The sequence below is a fragment of the Vespa crabro genome, chromosome 5, assembly GCF_910589235.1.
Source record: "Vespa crabro chromosome 5, iyVesCrab1.2, whole genome shotgun sequence".
Classification (NCBI taxonomy): domain Eukaryota; kingdom Metazoa; phylum Arthropoda; class Insecta; order Hymenoptera; family Vespidae; genus Vespa; species Vespa crabro.
This window is the reverse complement of record NC_060959.1, coordinates 7571949-7578967: the sequence shown is the minus strand read 5'-3', so window position 1 is coordinate 7578967 and position 7019 is coordinate 7571949. Positions and strand designations below refer to the sequence as shown.

Genomic DNA, 7019 nt, shown 5'->3' with positions numbered 1-7019 from the left:
TACCTATGTTATTATCATATAATATACATAAAAATATTAATTTCTGTCTATTATTTTATGTAATAAATTAAGTAATGCATTATAATAAACGTGTTTAACTGGTTATTCTGCTTTCGATATGTATAACAAGTAATACAAAAATATATATACGTATATGCATTAAGAAAAATATTATAATTTCAATCACATAATGATCTACATACATACGTAAGGTTTAGAAAACTCCGACTGTTGAAACTTCTGATGTAGAATTATTTTGTAGGACACGTCAGTCGCGTTCTTCGTCGAAACAATAAATAGCATTCGTTTCTCGACAGGACGCTCGTGCTCGACACACCTGTAACTATGCATTTTACATTCGTAACAGGAACATGTAATAAGAATGAAAAGGTAAAGAGGAAATCCCAATAAGGAAAGACGCATTGAACTTTAGTGAAATAGTAGTCCCTTCTATGTTACGTTAAACGGAAAGCAGCGGTTCCTTGATTAATCGGAAGTTTAAGTATATGCTTCCTGATTAATAAATCATTACATAGTATGTACATGTATACTTACGTATAGAATTTTTATAGGGCATAACATACGTACTGTTAGATCGTTTCCTTTCGATTCAAAAACGTCGTGAAACGAATGACAATTCGAATAATAAAAATCGATGAATTATTAACATTCTATTATCAATCTCCCTTTTAACCAAACTTGTTTATATTACTATTTGAAAAATGATATCTTGTTGTAGCTCGTTTAAATATAACTACGCCATATATACTATTATAAATTAATTATAAAATATTATACATTAATTACGAGTCTAATTATAGAGATAATTAATTGAAATACTTAAAGATTTATGAACTTAAGAAGTAGAAAGTAATTATTTCCAAACAATATCATCTCCATAATTTATAGCATATATTAAGAATTCAGTATGTATGTATGATTATAATATAAATGTTTGTAATAAGGATATCATATTATATATATATATATATACACTTTTTTAAATATTTATTTATCAGCTCGGATATATATATATATATATATATATATATATGTATGTGTTTTACTCGAAAGATTTCTTACAACGTAGAAACAATTATTATATAAAACTAATGTTTAATTCTTTTCGCGTACGCAAAATTAATACATACATATATACTTACATATATTTTATTAGAGATATAAAAGATAGATTGTGTCTATTTTTAAATAGTAATTAACCTAGATATTCGATGTTACGTATGTCGCACCTAGAAAAATATCGTCATTATTACTATATTACTTTCTATTGTTCGAAATGAATGACATTCATTTCCTGTAAGATTTGCATTAAAAATATTTAATAACTAGGTCTGTTGTAAAGACGAAGGACACTTTGACTTGGAAGGACTCGAGCTATGATTATTATAGTAACGGAGAATACGTGAAGCCGGTCGAGAGTTGTCCTCGTCTTCCTCTTCTTCTTCGTCTTCGTCATCTTCGTCATCTTCGTCGTTGTCCACGTAAGACTAACGATCGCGAAAGATAGAAAATCAACTAACGGAGAATAAACGAAACGAGTCGTGTCGTGATAGATCGTGACGTGTCGTTGATCCTTTCACCTTGACTGTTTGTAACGTTATTGAAAATAATCTAAAACGCTTTACTTAAACTTTCCCCCCCCCACTCTTCGTTCGAAGATAAGAGAAACATATAATAGTCTTTCGGTAAACTAGTCGGTATTTTTCTCGTTTGTCCTAATAATAACACGAGTTTCAATACATTGAGATCGAACATTGTAAATAATTTATAAAATAGATTTGTAAATATTATGGGTCAAAGAATGTACATGTATGACTTGAAAGATCATATGTACGTACATACTGAATCTACACAGATCTAATTGATATCTTTAAGAAAGAAGACGTGTGTAAGTTATTAAATATATTCGTTAAATTTTATTTCATTCGATTTATCATAATTAAATATAGTCGTTCTTATAATTATTACGAAGTTTTAATCGTTATCTGAATATATATTTCTTATGCATTTATCATTTTTAGCTCTTCGTAGACAATATTATCGAAATAAATCATATTTCAATCAAGAAGTAATAATTAACTGTGAAATATTATCAAATCGAGTAACCGACGATTATAATTTGATTAACTATTTTTCAATTACTTTTTATCATTATATATATACATATATATATATATATATAATAATATATATATATATAATATGTATATATATATATATAAAATGATAAAATGCATATATATATATATGTAGATATGTATACACATATGTATATTCGTCGATTAAAGAATTACGTTAAAAATAATTGTTAGATCGATTTATTGAACGTTATTATTAGAACAAAACTAGTATCTATTTCATAGATAGGAATAGAAATATTAGAAATATCAAAGAAACATACATATATCATAAAATCAGTGTAATTGATAACAAAACGAAAAAGAATAACGAAGAGAGAATCCTGCGTGTCTCGATTGCGAATGGTTTCTCTGGTTCAGTAGAAACGATCTTGTACACCTATCCCGATCTCTTGGTGCTACCAAGCTTGGTGTACCACGGTATGGTAGACATGGTGGGGAGTTAGAGACAGAGAGACGTGGTGAGGAGAGTTGGTTGGTTCGTTGGTGTAAAAGAGAAAGAAAGAAAAAGTGTGTGTGTGCGTGAGAGACAGAGACAGAGACAGAGAGAAAGAGAAAGAGAAAGATAGAGAGAGAGAGAGAGAGAGAGAGAGAGAGAGAGAAAGAGAAGGAGAGTTACCGAGCGAGCAGTTGGAAAGAAGAGGAGGTGGAGGAGGTGGAGGAGGAGGAGGAGGAGGAGGAGGAGCGAGAAAAAGAGCGAGAGGAGGACTCGCGGTGTACTGTCAGAGTCCACAGTCCTAAGTTGGCCTCAGGCTACGATAGAACGTGTATCTTTCTCTCTTTCGGTGGCTTCGATCTGATCGAAGAACGCGGCTCCAGCCAGTCTCGCGCGAACCTTCGCGATCGGTCCTACGACACGATCCTTTCTGCCCTTCGAACTTTATTTCCGTCATTTCTTCTACTTCTTCTTTTTCTTCGTTTTCTTTCACTTCCGTTTCTTCTTCTCCTTCTTCTTTCACCTCCTTCCGTTTCTCCTTATTCTTCTGTTCCTCCTCATTCTACATTTTCTATTGTGTTCATTTATTTTTCTGTGGAAAGAAAATTCGGGATAAAGTGAACTTGAGCCAATAAAAGGATCTATTCTCATCGAATCTCGATCACCTGGAGGTGAGTCCAATTTCAATCTCAATACAAGTCTGTTAAAAGGATAAATTCTTCGTTATAAGGATAATCAGCAATTTTCTTTTTTTTCTTTTTTTCTTTTTCTTCCTTCTTCTTCTTTTTTTTTTCTTTTTTAATTTACTTCTAATGTTTTAAACATTCAATTTGATTTGATTTGATCTGATTTTTTTCTTTCTTTCTGATTCCTTTATTTCTTGGTTTCTTTTTTCAATGTTTAATTAATTCTCCTTTTTTTTGTCTACTTTTGATAAAAGAAATATAAATATAAATTTTCTAATAAAAAAGTCGTAACGAAGTCGTCACGGGTAGATAGATCGTTTTTTCTTCTTTTTCTTTTTTCTTTTTTCCCAACATAAACATCGTAGGAAATCGTTCTCTTGTGAAATAATTCCTTTTTTTTTCCTACGAGGCAAAGACTGTGTACGATCGGTTATTTGCTTTTTTGTTTGTTTTTTTTTTTTTTTTCGTTATCAATAATTCAATGAACATTACCGTTTCATTATCATATTCTTTTTTTTTTAACTCTTTTTTTTTCTTTTTTAACTTTATAATATCATTTTAAGTTTCTTCTTTTCTGTCGTCGAAACAGTAGACACTCATTAGGTTGCTCATTATGTTCGGGACGCGAGCAAAGGTTAAAAATATAATTCCTCAGATGGATTATGCTCTGAATTAGAATTGAAAGATAAAAAAGGAAAAAGAAAAAAAAGAAAAAGAAGAAGAAAAAAAAAAAGAAAAAGTAATACATAAGTAAAAGAAAAATGAATACATGGCATTTTTATTCCCTTGCGATAAAAAAAAAAAAAAAAAAAAAAAAAAAAAAAAAAAAAAAAAAAAAGACTACTTAAGTAGACAGATTTTCGAAAATGAATCAGCGATGGGTATTCACGATAAAATTTATAAATGGGTTCTCGTTAATTTATATTAAATTATATATGGATTCCAAGTTCATTCGAAGACACACGATAATGTATATTTACATTTCGTTAATGTACTAGGAACGTCTTTGAATTTCATTTTGGTTCCGCGTAGTCACAAATTTTCCGGTTTCGGTCTGACGAAAGAGAAATAAAAGAGAGAAAGAGAGAGGGAGAGAGAGAGAAAGAGAGAGAGAGAGATAAAGAGAGGAGAAGGTTTGACTAAAATTAGAATGAAATGCTGGAAATCAAATAGCAGGAGGCAGCGTGGTAGTAGTCAGGGTCAAAACGGCGGGTGGCGATCGCTTTGTTACGAAGCACTGTGTGATAGGATTCTCTCTGCTTAGTTTCTACATTTTAAATCGCTTCGTTCGAAGAGAGGACTTATCTCGAGATTCGTACTTTCTTCTTATTCTTTTCTAACTTTTTCTCAGTCTCACAGAATGGTTTCATTCTATTGTTTAACCGGGAGGTATAAGCTCGAAGAGATACGATTTACAACGCGTTCATTGTCACGATCCGAGAATCTTCGAATCGTTCGTTTGTTCATTCATTCATTCATTCATTCATTCATTCAATTCCATTTACATCTTTTTGTTTTAATCTTCTTACAAAGTAGATAGATACTTGAAGAGGACAAAATGAGAGAATAATTTTTTCTGAACTAAATTCTCAAGGATCACCGAAACGATTTATCGATCGTATCACCTTGCTATCGTTTTACTGTCTTTGGATTCTCGATATCGACAGCTGCGTAAAGACACCTCGATGTATCTCGTTTGTATACTTTCCAGTGAAACGAAGACGAAGTCTGCGGTATATCTAGCTTCTCCGTTCTTATGACCGACGACGACTGTCTCGTTTAATCGTTCTAAGGAAATCTATACCTGGATCGTAGTCTAACTAAGTATATATATATATATATATATATATATATATATATATATATGTATATGTATATGTATATGTATATGTATATGTGTCTGTGTATGAGTTAGCTTAAGTTTCTTTTTCACAAACTTATTTTATTGTAAATATATACATGTCGTATACTTGGAACTGTTGGAGATATGTAGAGTTAATTGTTCAACGTGAAAGATTAGAAATTGATTCGTTAGAAAATTATTTTATATATTTACAATAGTAAACAGAATAGATCAAAGATTTCCCGAATGTATTTAAAAGTCAATTACTCTTTTTTTTTTTTCTTTTTTCAAACATTTTACATTAATTCTTAGATAATAAGCTTAAGTAGATAAAATTTCGAAATGAAATAGTTTTAGAATTTGATCATTAACTGTGTGCATTCTTTTGCCTTATTTTTCCATTGTAATTTTCTCATTCTTTTTTTTTTTTTTTTTTTTTTGAAGATATAATGTTGCTTTCAGTACAGGTATTTTCACAGAAGACAATTACTAAGCTGATCGAATGACTACACATGATTGTTTCTATTTCTACGTAGATCGATCTGTTATCTTTTACATACATACGCGGAACGAATGTCTTGTATTACGAGAAAAAAATTTAGTGTTTCACGTCTCGTGTGGCGTTTCTCCTGAAGCTTCATTCATGAATATCCCTACTCCATTCTTAACTACGTCATCGGTTATTTCTCGTATGACTCCTGCCACTAACGTTCGTCGTAAACTAACTTATTTACTATTCTTATATTTTTCCAATGACGTCCGACGCTAACTATAATTTTTTGTATATTTACTGTAATCGTTTGTTGTAAACACATATAAAAATAATTGAATAAATATGAGATGCTAAGGTAATTTCAATTATGACAAAAAAAAATTTGAATATGATACACGTATAATATTTTGTATATTGATTAGACATGAAGAAAAACAAAAAAATAAAATAAAATTGAATAAAAATGAAAAAAATAAAATAAAATTGAATAAAAATGAAAAAGATAAATATAATATAATTTGTTTTACAGCTTTGAAAGTTTCTTATCGCCTTGATTCGATTGTCCAGTATACGTAACTCCGATAAAAATAACAGATATTAAACTATTTTAAGGTCATTTCGTATTGCTAAGAATTATTATTGAATGTAGTCATTTAATCAACTTTATTGCTCGTTGAATAATACCTTAAAAGTTTTACGCTCGATGACTCGTTTGCTTCTCGATGACGTCAATGGCAAGTTTGTCTTTACCAAAAAATTTTGTAAAAACCATCGAGAGGACTGAGTCTACTTCGAACGTTCAATATTTTGAATATCGAATCGAAATTGAGAATCTCTTACGATATTATTTTATTGCTTTCCCTTTAGATTTTTTTTTTTTAAATCTCAAATCTCGTTTTTAAGAAAAAACAAGAAAATATTGTCTTTCGATAGATTTTTTTTTATTCTGTTCATGGCGACAAGAATGATCAAAAATTTTAGGATAAAATTCATTTATGTCATTTTAATTAATGATTCATCGTTTAGAAAATAATTTTATTTTACAATCGAACTTTTACACTCGTATCTATAAAAATGCCTTTCGAATTTCGATTTATTACACACAATGTAATATATCAGTATAGAAGTAAAAAAAGATCTTTTTATTTTATCTTATGTCAGAACTAACATATCCTCTGTATCACAGAAATAAGAAACTATTTTTGTTTGAAAAAAATATACGAAAGAGAAAAAAAAACAAAAAAAGATAAAGACGATTGATATCGGAAAGATTGTAAGAAATCAAATTTTAAGAGACGATATAAAGATAAAAATTTTTATAAAAATAGTATTAATTTTTTATTTGAAAATCGGTCAATATTTCGAGTATTGAGGTAGATTCGTTTGTCTACCTTTTTCTTTC

General features: G+C 29.7%; 1 protein-coding gene across 1 annotated transcript in view; it reads left to right on the top strand.

The window, feature by feature from the left end:
* The first annotated feature begins 2876 nt into the window (after positions 1 to 2876).
* Positions 2877 to 7019, top strand: part of LOC124424136 (protein windpipe) — a 24476-nt gene continuing 20333 nt past the window's right edge. Inside the window, exon 1 of the mRNA XM_046962733.1 lies at positions 2877 to 3266. The gene's annotated coding sequence lies outside the window, so the exon portion shown is untranslated. The remainder of the gene's footprint in view (positions 3267 to 7019) is intronic.